Raw genomic sequence first — 13,230 nt, 5'->3', positions numbered from 1 at the left:
GTGTGTGTATAATCGCAGTGAGGACAACATCAGTGTGTGTGTGTGTGTGTGTGTGTGTGTATAATCGCAGTGAGGACTATATCAGTGTGTGTGTCTGTGTATAATCCCAGTGTGGGATATATCAGTGTGTGTGTGTGTGTGTGTGTGTGTGTGTGTGTGTATGTGTGTGTATAATCCCAGTGTGGGTTATATCAGTGTGTGTGTGTGTGTGTATAATCCCAGTGTGGGTTATATCAGTGTGTGTGTATAGTCCCAGTGTGAGTTATATCAGTGTGTGTGTGTGTGTGTGTGTGTGTGTATAATCCCTTTGTGGGTAATATCAGTGTGTGTGTGTGTGTATATAGTTCCAGACTGGGGTATATCAGTGTATGTGTGTGTGTATAATCCCAGTGTGGGATATATCAGTGTGTGTGTGTGTGTGTATAATCCCAGTGTGGGATATAGCAGTGTGTGTGTGTGTGTATAATCCCAGTGTGGGTTATATCAGTGTGTGTGTATAGTCCCAGTGTGGGTTATATCAGTGTGTGTGTGTGTGTGTATAATCCCAGTGTGGGATATATCAGTTTGTGTGTGTGTATAATCCCAGTGTGGGTTATATCAGTGTCTGTGTATGTGTAATCCCAGTGTGGACTATATCAGTGTGTGTGTGTGTGTATATAATCGCAGTGAGGACAACATCAGTGTGTGTGTGTGTGTGTGTGTGTGTGTGTATAATCGCAGTGAGGACTATATCAGTGTGTGTGTCTGTGTATAATCCCAGTGTGGGATATATCAGTGCGTGTGTGTGTGTGTATAATCCCAGTGTGGGTTATATCAGTGTGTGTGTGTGTATATAGTTCCAGTCTGGGGTATATCAGTGTATGTGTGTGTGTATAATCCCAGTGTGGGATATATCAGTGTGTGTGTGTGTGTGTGTGTGTATAATCCCAGTGTGGGATATAGCAGTGTGTGTGTGTGTGTATAGTCCCAGTGTTGGTTATATCAGTGTGTGTGTGTGTGTGTGTGTGTGTATAATCCCAGTGTGGGATATATCAGTGTGTGTGTGTGTGTAATCCCAGTGTGTGATATATCAGTATGTGCGTGCGTGTGTGTTTAATCCCAGTGTGGGATATATCAGTGTGTGTGTGTGTATAATCCCAGTGTGGGTTATATCAGTGTGTGTGTGTGTATAATCCCAGTGTGGGTTATATCTGTGTATGTGTGTGTGTGTGTGTATAATCCCAGTGTGGGTTAAATCAGTGTGTGTGTGTGTGTGTATAGTCCCAATGTGGGTTATATCAGTGTTTGTGTGTGTGTGTGTATATTCCCAGTGTGGGTTGTATCAGTGTGTGTGTGCGTGTGTGTGTGTGAAAAATCCAAGTGTGGGTTATATCAGTGTGTGTGTGTGTGTGTGTGTATAATCCCAGTGTGGGATATATCAGTGTGTGCGTGTGTGTGTATAATCCCAGTGTGGGTTATATCACTGTGTGTGTGTGTGTATAATCCCAGTGTGGGATATATCATTGCGTGTTTGTGTGTGCATAGTCCCAGTGTGGGATATATCAGTGTCTCTGTGTGTGTGTGTATAATCCCAGTGTGGGTTATATCAGTGTGTGTGTATAGTCCCAGTGTGGGTTATATCAGTGTGTGTGTGTGTGCGTATAATCCCAGTGTGGGATATATCAGTTTGTGTGTGTGTATAATCCCAGTGTGGGTTATATCAGTGTCTGTGTATGTGTAATCCCAGTGTGGACTATATCAGTGTGTGTGTGTGTGTATAATCGCAGTGAGGACTACATCAGTGTGTGTGTGTGTGTGTGTGTGTATAATCGCAGTGAGGACTATATCAGTGTGTGTGTCTGTGTATAATCCCAGTGTGGGATATATCAGTGCGTGTGTGTGTGTGTATAATCCCAGTGTGGGTTATATCAGTGTGTGTGTATAGTCCCAGTGTGGGTTATATCAGTGTGTGTGTGTGTGTGTGTGTGTATAATCCCTTTGTGGGTTATATCAGTGTGTGTGTGTGTGTATAGTTCCAGTCTGGGGTATATCAGTGTATGTGTGTGTGTATAATCTCAGTGTGGGATATATCAGTGTGTGTGTGTGTGTGTGTGTATAATCCCAGTGTGGGATATATCAGTGTGTGTGTGTGTATAATCCCAGTGTGTGATATATCAGTATGTGCGTGCGTGTGTGTTTAATCCCAGTGTGGGATATATCAGTGTGTGTGTGTGTATAATCCCAGTGTGGGTTATATCAGTGTGTGTGTGTGCATAATCCCAGTGTGGGTTATATCTGTGTGTGTGTGTGTGTATAATCCCAGTGTGGGTTAAATCAGTGCGTGTGTGTGTGTATAGTCCCAGTGTGGGTTATATCAGTGTTTGTGTGTGTGTGTGTATATTCCCAGTGTGGGTTGTATCAGTGTGTGTGTGTGTGTGTGTGAAAAATCCAAGTGTGGGTTATATCAGTGTGTGTGTGTGTGTGTGTGTATAATCCCAGTGTGGGATATATCAGTGTGTGCGTGTGTGTGTATAATCCCAGTGGGGGTTATATCACTGTGTGTGTGTGTGTATAATCCCAGTGTGGGATATATCATTGCGTGTTTGTGTGTGTATAGTCCCAGTGTGGGATATATCAGTGTGTGTGTGTGTGTGTGTATAATCCCAGTGTGGGTTATATCAGTGTGTGTGTATAGTCCCAGTGTGGGTTATATCAGTGTGTGTGTGTGTGTGTGTGTGTGTGTGTGTGTGTGTGTGTGTGTGTGTGTGTGTATAATCCCAGTGTGGGATATATCAGTTTGTGTGTGTGTATAATCCCAGTGTGGGTTATATCAGTGTCTGTGTATGTGTAATCCCAGTGTGGACTATATCAGTGTGTGTGTGTGTGTATAATCGCAGTGAGGACTACATCAGTGTGTGTGTGTGTGTGTGTGTGTGTGTGTGTGTGTGTGTATAATCGCAGTGAGGACTATATCAGTGTGTGTGTCTGTGTATAATCCCAGTGTGGGATATATCAGTGCATGTGTGTGTGTGTGTGTGTGTATAATCCCAGTGTGGGTTATTTCAGTGTGTGTGTGTGTGTGTGTATAATCCCAGTGTGGGATATATCAGTTTGTGTGTGTGTATAATCCCAGTGTGGGTTAAATCAGTGTATGTGTGTGTGTATAGTCCCAGTGTGGGTTATATCAGTGTTTGTGTGTGTGTGTGTATATTCCCAGTGTGGGTTGTATCAGTGTCTGTGTGTGTGTGTGTGAAAAATCCAAGTGTGGGTTATATCAGTGTGTGTGTGTGTGTGTGTGTATAATCCCAGTGTGGGATATAGCAGTGTGTGTGTGTATAATCCCAGAGTGGGATATATCAGTGTGTGTGTGTATAATCCCAATGTGGGATATATCAGTGTGTGTGTGTGTGTGTGTGTGTGTGTGTATATAGTCCCAGTGTGGGATATATCAGTGTGTGTGTGTATAATGCCAGTGTGGCATATATCAGTGTGTATGTGTGTGTGTGTGTATAATCCCTGTGTGGGTTATATCAGTGTGTGTGTGTGTGTATAGTTCCAGTCTGGGGTATATCAGTGTATGTGTGTGTGTATAATCCCAGTGTGGGTTATATCAGTGTGTGTGTGTGTGTGTGTGTGTGTGTGTGTGTGTGTGTGTATAATCCCAGTGTGGGTTATATCAGTGTGTGTGTGTGTGTGTGTGTGTGTGTGTGTGTATATAATCCCAGTGCGGGTTATTTCAGTGTGTGTGTGTGTGTGTGTGTATCGTCACAGTGTGGGTTATATCAGTGTGTATGTGTGTGTGTGTATAAGCCCAGTGTGGGATATATCAGTGTGTGTTTGTGTGTGTATAATACCAGTGTGGGATATATCAGTGTGTGTGTCTGTGTATAATCACAGTGTGGGATATATCAGTGCGTGTGTGTGTGTATAATCCCAGTGTGCAATATATCAATGTGTGTGTGTGTGTGTCTAATCCTAGTGTGGGATATAGCAGTGTGTGTGTGTATAATCCCAGTGTGGGCTATATCTGTGTGTGTGTGTGTGTGTGTGTATAATCCCAGTGTGGGATATATCAGTGTGTGTGAGTGTGTGTGTATAATCCCAGTGTGGGATATAGCAGTGTGTGTGTGTGTGTATAGTCCCAGTGTGGGTTATATCAGTGTGTGTGTATGTGTATAATCCCAGTGTGGGTTATATCAGTGTGTGTGTGTGTATAATCCCAGTGTGTGAAATATCAGTGTGTGTGTGTGTGTGTATATAATCCCAGTGTGGGATATATCAGTGTGTGTGTGTGTATAATCCCAGTGTGTGATATATCAGTGTGTGTGTGCGTGTGTGTTTAATCCCAGTGTGGGATATATCAGTGTGTGTGTGTGTAGAATCCCAGTGTGGGTTATATCAGTGTGTGTGTGTGTATAATCCCAGTGTGGGTTATATCTGTGTGTGTGTGTGTGTGTGCATAATCCCAGTGTGGGTTAAATCAGTGTGTGTGTGTGTGTATAGTCCCAGTGTGGGTTATATCAGTGTTTGTGTGTGTGTGTGTATATTCCCAGTGTGGGTTGTATCAGTGTGTGTGTGCGTGTGTGTGTGTGAAAAATCCAAGTGTGGGTTATATCAGTGTGTGTGTGTGTGTGTGTGTATAATCCCAGTGTGGGATATATCAGTGTGTGCGTGTGTGTGTATAATCCCAGTGTGGGTTATATCACTGTGTGTGTGTGTGTATAATCCCAGTGTGGGATATATCGTTGCGTGTTTGTGTGTGTATAGTCCCAGTGTGGGATATATCAGTGTGTGTGTATAATCCCAGTGTGGGTTATATCAGTGTGTGTGTATAGTCCCAGTGTGGGTTATATCAGTGTGTGTGTGTGTGTGTATAATCCCAGTGTGGGATATATCAGTTTGTGTGTGTGTATAATCCCAGTGTGGGTTATATCAGTGTCTGTCTATGTGTAATCCCAGTGTGGACTATATCAGTGTGTGTGTGTGTGTATAATCGCAGTGAGGACGACATCAGTGTGTGTGTGTGTGTGTGTGTGTGTGTGTGTATAATCCCTTTGTGGGTTATATCAGTGCGTGTGTGTGTGTGTATAATCCCAGTGTGGGTTATATCAGTGTGTGTGTGTGTGTGTATAATCCCAGTGTGGGTTATATCAGTGTGTGTGTATAGTCCCAGTGTGGGTTATATCAGTGTGTGTGTGTGTGTGTATAATCCCAGTGTGGGTTCTATCAGTGTGTGTGTATAGTCCCAGTGTGGGTTATATCAGTGTGTGTGTTTGTGTGTATAATCCCTTTGTGGGTTATATCTGTGTGTGTGTGTGTGTGTGTATAATCCCAGTGTGGGATATATCAGTGTGTGTGAGTGTGTGTGTATAATCCCAGTGTGGGATATAGCAGTGTGTGTGTGTGTGTGTGTATAGTCCCAGTGTGGGTTATATCAGTGTGCGTGTGTGTGTGTGTGTGTGTGTGTATAATCCCAGTGTGGGATATATCAGTGTGTGTGTGTGTATAATCCCAGTGTGTGATATATCAGTGTGTGCGTGCGTGTGTGTTTAATCCCAGTGTGGGATATATCAGTGTGTGTGTGTGTATAATCCCAGTGTGGGTTATATCAGTGTGTGTGTGTGTATAATCCCAGTGTGGGTTATATCTGTGTGTGTGTGTGTGTGTGTGTATAATCCCAGTGTGGGTTAAATCAGTGTGTGTGTGTGTGTATAGTCCCAGTGTGGGTTATATCAGTGTGTGTGTGTGTGTGTGAGTGTGTGTGTGTGTGTGTGTATAATCCCAGTGTGGGATATATCAGTTTGTGTGTGTGTATAATCCCAGTGTGGGTTATATCAGTGTCTGTATATGTGTAATCCCAGTGTGGACTATATCAGTGTGTGTGTGTGTGTATAATCGCAGTGAGGACTACATCAGTGTGTGTGTGTGTGTGTATAATGCCAGTGTGGCATATATCAGTGTGTATGTGTGTGTGTGTGTATAATCCCTGTGTGGGTTATATCAGTGTGTGTGTGTGTGTATAGTTCCAGTCTGGGGTATATCAGTGTATGTGTGTGTGTATAATCCCAGTGTGGGTTATATCAGTGTGTGTGTGTGTGTGTGTGTGTGTGTGTGTGTGTGTATAATCCCAGTGTGGGTTATATCAGTGTGTGTGTGTGTGTGTGTGTGTGTGTATATAATCCCAGTGTGGGTTATTTCAGTGTGTGTGTGTGTGTGTGTGTATCGTCACAGTGTGGGTTATATCAGTGTGTATGTGTGTGTGTGTATAAGCCCAGTGTGGGATATATCAGTGTGTGTTTGTGTGTGTATAATACCAGTGTGGGATATATCAGTGTGTGTGTCTGTGTATAATCCCAGTGTGGGATATATCAGTGCGTGTGTGTGTGTGTGTGTATAATCCCAGTGTGCAATATATCAATGTGTGTGTGTGTGTGTCTAATCCTAGTGTGGGATATAGCAGTGTGTGTGTGTATAATCCCAGTGTGGGCTATATCTGTGTGTGTGTGTGTGTGTGTATAATCCCAGTGTGGGATATATCAGTGTGTGTGAGTGTGTGTGTATAATCCCAGTGTGGGATATAGCAGTGTGTGTGTGTGTGTATATTCCCAGTGTGGGTTATATCAGTGTGTGTGTATGTGTATAATCCCAGTGTGGGTTATATCAGTGTGTGTGTGTGTATAATCCCAGTGTGTGAAATATCAGTGTGTGTGTGCGTGTGTGTTTAATCCCAGTGTGGGATATATCAGTGTGTGTGTGTGTAGAATCCCAGTGTGGGTTATATCAGTGTGTGTGTGTGTATAATCCCAGTGTGGGATATAGCAGTGTGTGTGTGTGTGTATAGTCCCAGTGTGGGTTATATCAGTGTGTGTGTGTGTGTGTGTGTGTATATAATCCCAGTGTGGGATATATCAGTGTGTGTGTGTGTATAATCCCAGTGTGTGATATATCAGTGTGTGTGTGCGTGTGTGTTTAATCCCAGTGTGGGATATATCAGTGTGTGTGTGTGTAGAATCCCAGTGTGGGTTATATCAGTGTGTGTGTGTGTATAATCCCAGTGTGGGTTATATCTGTGTGTGTGTGTGTGTGTGTGTATAATCCCAGTGTGGGTTAAATCAGTGTGTGTGTGTGTGTATAGTCCCAGTGTGGGTTATATCAGTGTTTGTGTGTGTGTGTGTATATTCCCAGTGTGGGTTGTATCAGTGTGTGTGTGCGTGTGTGTGTGTGAAAAATCCAAGTGTGGGTTATATCAGTGTGTGTGTGTGTGTGTGTGTATAATCCCAGTGTGGGATATATCAGTGTGTGCGTGTGTGTGTATAATCCCAGTGTGGGTTATATCACTGTGTGTGTGTGTGTATAATCCCAGTGTGGGATATATCATTGCGTGTTTGTGTGTGTATAGTCCCAGTGTGGGATATATCAGTGTGTGTGTATAATCCCAGTGTGGGTTATATCAGTGTGTGTGTATAGTCCCAGTGTGGGTTATATCAGTGTGTGTGTGTGTGTGTATAATCCCAGTGTGGGATATATCAGTTTGTGTGTGTGTATAATCCCAGTGTGGGTTATATCAGTGTCTGTGTATGTGTAATCCCAGTGTGGACTATATCAGTGTGTGTGTGTGTGTATAATCGCAGTGAGGACGACATCAGTGTGTGTGTGTGTGTGTGTGTGTATAATCCCTTTGTGGGTTATATCAGTGCGTGTGTGTGTGTGTATAATCCCAGTGTGGGTTATATCAGTGTGTGTGTGTGTGTGTATAATCCCAGTGTGGGTTATATCAGTGTGTGTGTATAGTCCCAGTGTGGGTTATATCAGTGTGTGTGTGTGTGTGTATAATCCCAGTGTGGGTTCTATCAGTGTGTGTGTATAGTCCCAGTGTGGGTTATATCAGTGTGTGTGTTTGTGTGTATAATCCCTTTGTGGGTTATATCTGTGTGTGTGTGTGTGTGTATAATCCCAGTGTGGGATATATCAGTGTGTGTGAGTGTGTGTGTATAATCCCAGTGTGGGATATAGCAGTGTGTGTGTGTGTGTGTATAGTCCCAGTGTGGGTTATATCAGTGTGCGTGTGTGTGTGTGTGTGTGTGTGTATAATCCCAGTGTGGGATATATCAGTGTGTGTGTGTGTATAATCCCAGTGTGTGATATATCAGTGTGTGCGTGCGTGTGTGTTTAATCCCAGTGTGGGATATATCAGTGTGTGTGTGTGTATAATCCCAGTGTGGGTTATATCAGTGTGTGTGTGTGTATAATCCCAGTGTGGGTTATATCTGTGTGTGTGTGTGTGTGTGTGTATAATCCCAGTGTGGGTTAAATCAGTGTGTGTGTGTGTGTATAGTCCCAGTGTGGGTTATATCAGTGTGTGTGTGTGTGTGTGTGTGTGTGTGTGTGTGTGTGTGTGTGTGTATAATCCCAGTGTGGGATATATCAGTTTGTGTGTGTGTATAATCCCAGTGTGGGTTATATCAGTGTCTGTATATGTGTAATCCCAGTGTGGACTATATCAGTGTGTGTGTGTGTGTATAATCGCAGTGAGGACTACATCAGTGTGTGTGTGTGTGTGTGTGTGTGTGTGTGTGTATAATCGCAGTGAGGACTATATCAGTGTGTGTGTCTGTGTATAATCCCAGTGTGGGATATATCAGTGCGTGTGTGTGTGTGTGTGTGTATAATCCCAGTGTGGGTTATATCAGTGTGTGTGTGTGTGTGTATAATCCCAGTGTGGGTTATATCAGTGTGTGTGTATAATCCCAGTGTGGGTTATATCAGTGTTTGTGTGTGTGTGTGTATATTCCCAGTGTGGGTTGTATCAGTGTCTGTGTGTGTGTGTGTGAAAAATCCAAGTGTGGGTTATATCAGTGTGTGTGTGTGTGTGTGTATAATCCCAGTGTGGGATATATCAGTGTGTGTGTGTGTAGAATCCCAGTGTGGGTTATATCAGTGTGTGTGTGTGTATAATCCCAGTGTGGGTTATATCTGTGTGTGTGTGTGTGTGTGCATAATCCCAGTGTGGGTTAAATCAGTGTGTGTGTGTGTGTATAGTCCCAGTGTGGGTTATATCAGTGTTTGTGTGTGTGTGTGTATATTCCCAGTGTGGGTTGTATCAGTGTGTGTGTGCGTGTGTGTGTGTGAAAAATCCAAGTGTGGGTTATATCAGTGTGTGTGTGTGTGTGTGTGTATAATCCCAGTGTGGGATATATCAGTGTGTGCGTGTGTGTGTATAATCCCAGTGTGGGTTATATCACTGTGTGTGTGTGTGTATAATCCCAGTGTGGGATATATCGTTGCGTGTTTGTGTGTGTATAGTCCCAGTGTGGGATATATCAGTGTGTGTGTATAATCCCAGTGTGGGTTATATCAGTGTGTGTGTATAGTCCCAGTGTGGGTTATATCAGTGTGTGTGTGTGTGTGTATAATCCCAGTGTGGGATATATCAGTTTGTGTGTGTGTATAATCCCAGTGTGGGTTATATCAGTGTCTGTCTATGTGTAATCCCAGTGTGGACTATATCAGTGTGTGTGTGTGTGTATAATCGCAGTGAGGACGACATCAGTGTGTGTGTGTGTGTGTGTGTGTGTGTGTGTATAATCCCTTTGTGGGTTATATCAGTGCGTGTGTGTGTGTGTATAATCCCAGTGTGGGTTATATCAGTGTGTGTGTGTGTGTGTATAATCCCAGTGTGGGTTATATCAGTGTGTGTGTATAGTCCCAGTGTGGGTTATATCAGTGTGTGTGTGTGTGTGTATAATCCCAGTGTGGGTTCTATCAGTGTGTGTGTATAGTCCCAGTGTGGGTTATATCAGTGTGTGTGTTTGTGTGTATAATCCCTTTGTGGGTTATATCTGTGTGTGTGTGTGTGTGTATAATCCCAGTGTGGGATATATCAGTGTGTGTGAGTGTGTGTGTATAATCCCAGTGTGGGATATAGCAGTGTGTGTGTGTGTGTGTGTATAGTCCCAGTGTGGGTTATATCAGTGTGCGTGTGTGTGTGTGTGTGTGTGTGTATAATCCCAGTGTGGGATATATCAGTGTGTGTGTGTGTATAATCCCAGTGTGTGATATATCAGTGTGTGCGTGCGTGTGTGTTTAATCCCAGTGTGGGATATATCAGTGTGTGTGTGTGTATAATCCCAGTGTGGGTTATATCAGTGTGTGTGTGTGTATAATCCCAGTGTGGGTTATATCTGTGTGTGTGTGTGTGTGTGTGTATAATCCCAGTGTGGGTTAAATCAGTGTGTGTGTGTGTGTATAGTCCCAGTGTGGGTTATATCAGTGTGTGTGTGTGTGTGTGAGTGTGTGTGTGTGTGTGTGTGTATAATCCCAGTGTGGGATATATCAGTTTGTGTGTGTGTATAATCCCAGTGTGGGTTATATCAGTGTCTGTATATGTGTAATCCCAGTGTGGACTATATCAGTGTGTGTGTGTGTGTATAATCGCAGTGAGGACTACATCAGTGTGTGTGTGTGTGTGTATAATGCCAGTGTGGCATATATCAGTGTGTATGTGTGTGTGTGTGTATAATCCCTGTGTGGGTTATATCAGTGTGTGTGTGTGTGTATAGTTCCAGTCTGGGGTATATCAGTGTATGTGTGTGTGTATAATCCCAGTGTGGGTTATATCAGTGTGTGTGTGTGTGTGTGTGTGTGTGTGTGTGTGTGTATAATCCCAGTGTGGGTTATATCAGTGTGTGTGTGTGTGTGTGTGTGTGTGTATATAATCCCAGTGCGGGTTATTTCAGTGTGTGTGTGTGTGTGTGTGTATCGTCACAGTGTGGGTTATATCAGTGTGTATGTGTGTGTGTGTATAAGCCCAGTGTGGGATATATCAGTGTGTGTTTGTGTGTGTATAATACCAGTGTGGGATATATCAGTGTGTGTGTCTGTGTATAATCCCAGTGTGGGATATATCAGTGCGTGTGTGTGTGTGTGTGTATAATCCCAGTGTGCAATATATCAATGTGTGTGTGTGTGTGTCTAATCCTAGTGTGGGATATAGCAGTGTGTGTGTGTATAATCCCAGTGTGGGCTATATCTGTGTGTGTGTGTGTGTGTGTATAATCCCAGTGTGGGATATATCAGTGTGTGTGAGTGTGTGTGTATAATCCCAGTGTGGGATATAGCAGTGTGTGTGTGTGTGTGTATATTCCCAGTGTGGGTTATATCAGTGTGTGTGTATGTGTATAATCCCAGTGTGGGTTATATCAGTGTGTGTGTGTGTATAATCCCAGTGTGTGAAATATCAGTGTGTGTGTGCGTGTGTGTTTAATCCCAGTGTGGGATATATCAGTGTGTGTGTGTGTAGAATCCCAGTGTGGGTTATATCAGTGTGTGTGTGTGTATAATCCCAGTGTGGGATATAGCAGTGTGTGTGTGTGTGTATAGTCCCAGTGTGGGTTATATCAGTGTGTGTGTGTGTGTGTGTGTGTATATAATCCCAGTGTGGGATATATCAGTGTGTGTGTGTGTATAATCCCAGTGTGTGATATATCAGTGTGTGTGTGCGTGTGTGTTTAATCCCAGTGTGGGATATATCAGTGTGTGTGTGTGTAGAATCCCAGTGTGGGTTATATCAGTGTGTGTGTGTGTATAATCCCAGTGTGGGTTATATCTGTGTGTGTGTGTGTGTGTGTGTATAATCCCAGTGTGGGTTAAATCAGTGTGTGTGTGTGTGTATAGTCCCAGTGTGGGTTATATCAGTGTTTGTGTGTGTGTGTGTATATTCCCAGTGTGGGTTGTATCAGTGTGTGTGTGCGTGTGTGTGTGTGAAAAATCCAAGTGTGGGTTATATCAGTGTGTGTGTGTGTGTGTGTGTATAATCCCAGTGTGGGATATATCAGTGTGTGCGTGTGTGTGTATAATCCCAGTGTGGGTTATATCACTGTGTGTGTGTGTGTATAATCCCAGTGTGGGATATATCATTGCGTGTTTGTGTGTGTATAGTCCCAGTGTGGGATATATCAGTGTGTGTGTATAATCCCAGTGTGGGTTATATCAGTGTGTGTGTATAGTCCCAGTGTGGGTTATATCAGTGTGTGTGTGTGTGTGTATAATCCCAGTGTGGGATATATCAGTTTGTGTGTGTGTATAATCCCAGTGTGGGTTATATCAGTGTCTGTGTATGTGTAATCCCAGTGTGGACTATATCAGTGTGTGTGTGTGTGTATAATCGCAGTGAGGACGACATCAGTGTGTGTGTGTGTGTGTGTGTGTGTGTGTATAATCCCTTTGTGGGTTATATCAGTGCGTGTGTGTGTGTGTATAATCCCAGTGTGGGTTATATCAGTGTGTGTGTGTGTGTGTATAATCCCAGTGTGGGTTATATCAGTGTGTGTGTATAGTCCCAGTGTGGGTTATATCAGTGTGTGTGTGTGTGTGTATAATCCCAGTGTGGGTTCTATCAGTGTGTGTGTATAGTCCCAGTGTGGGTTATATCAGTGTGTGTGTTTGTGTGTATAATCCCTTTGTGGGTTATATCTGTGTGTGTGTGTGTGTGTATAATCCCAGTGTGGGATATATCAGTGTGTGTGAGTGTGTGTGTATAATCCCAGTGTGGGATATAGCAGTGTGTGTGTGTGTGTGTATAGTCCCAGTGTGGGTTATATCAGTGTGCGTGTGTGTGTGTGTGTGTGTGTGTATAATCCCAGTGTGGGATATATCAGTGTGTGTGTGTGTATAATCCCAGTGTGTGATATATCAGTGTGTGCGTGCGTGTGTGTTTAATCCCAGTGTGGGATATATCAGTGTGTGTGTGTGTATAATCCCAGTGTGGGTTATATCAGTGTGTGTGTGTGTATAATCCCAGTGTGGGTTATATCTGTGTGTGTGTGTGTGTGTGTGTATAATCCCAGTGTGGGTTAAATCAGTGTGTGTGTGTGTGTATAGTCCCAGTGTGGGTTATATCAGTGTGTGTGTGTGTGTGTGTGTGTGTGTGTGTGTGTGTGTGTGTGTGTGTGTATAATCCCAGTGTGGGATATATCAGTTTGTGTGTGTGTATAATCCCAGTGTGGGTTATATCAGTGTCTGTATATGTGTAATCCCAGTGTGGACTATATCAGTGTGTGTGTGTGTGTATAATCGCAGTGAGGACTACATCAGTGTGTGTGTGTGTGTGTGTGTGTGTGTGTGTGTGTGTATAATCGCAGTGAGGACTATATCAGTGTGTGTGTCTGTGTATAATCCCAGTGTGGGATATATCAGTGCGTGTGTGTGTGTGTGTGTGTATAATCCCAGTGTGGGTTATATCAGTGTGTGTGT

The sequence above is a fragment of the Pristiophorus japonicus genome, unplaced genomic scaffold (genome assembly GCF_044704955.1).
Source record: "Pristiophorus japonicus isolate sPriJap1 unplaced genomic scaffold, sPriJap1.hap1 HAP1_SCAFFOLD_229, whole genome shotgun sequence".
Lineage (NCBI taxonomy): Eukaryota > Metazoa > Chordata > Chondrichthyes > Pristiophoridae > Pristiophorus > Pristiophorus japonicus.
The sequence above is the reverse complement of the archived record's forward strand: the minus strand, read 5'-3'. Positions refer to the sequence as shown.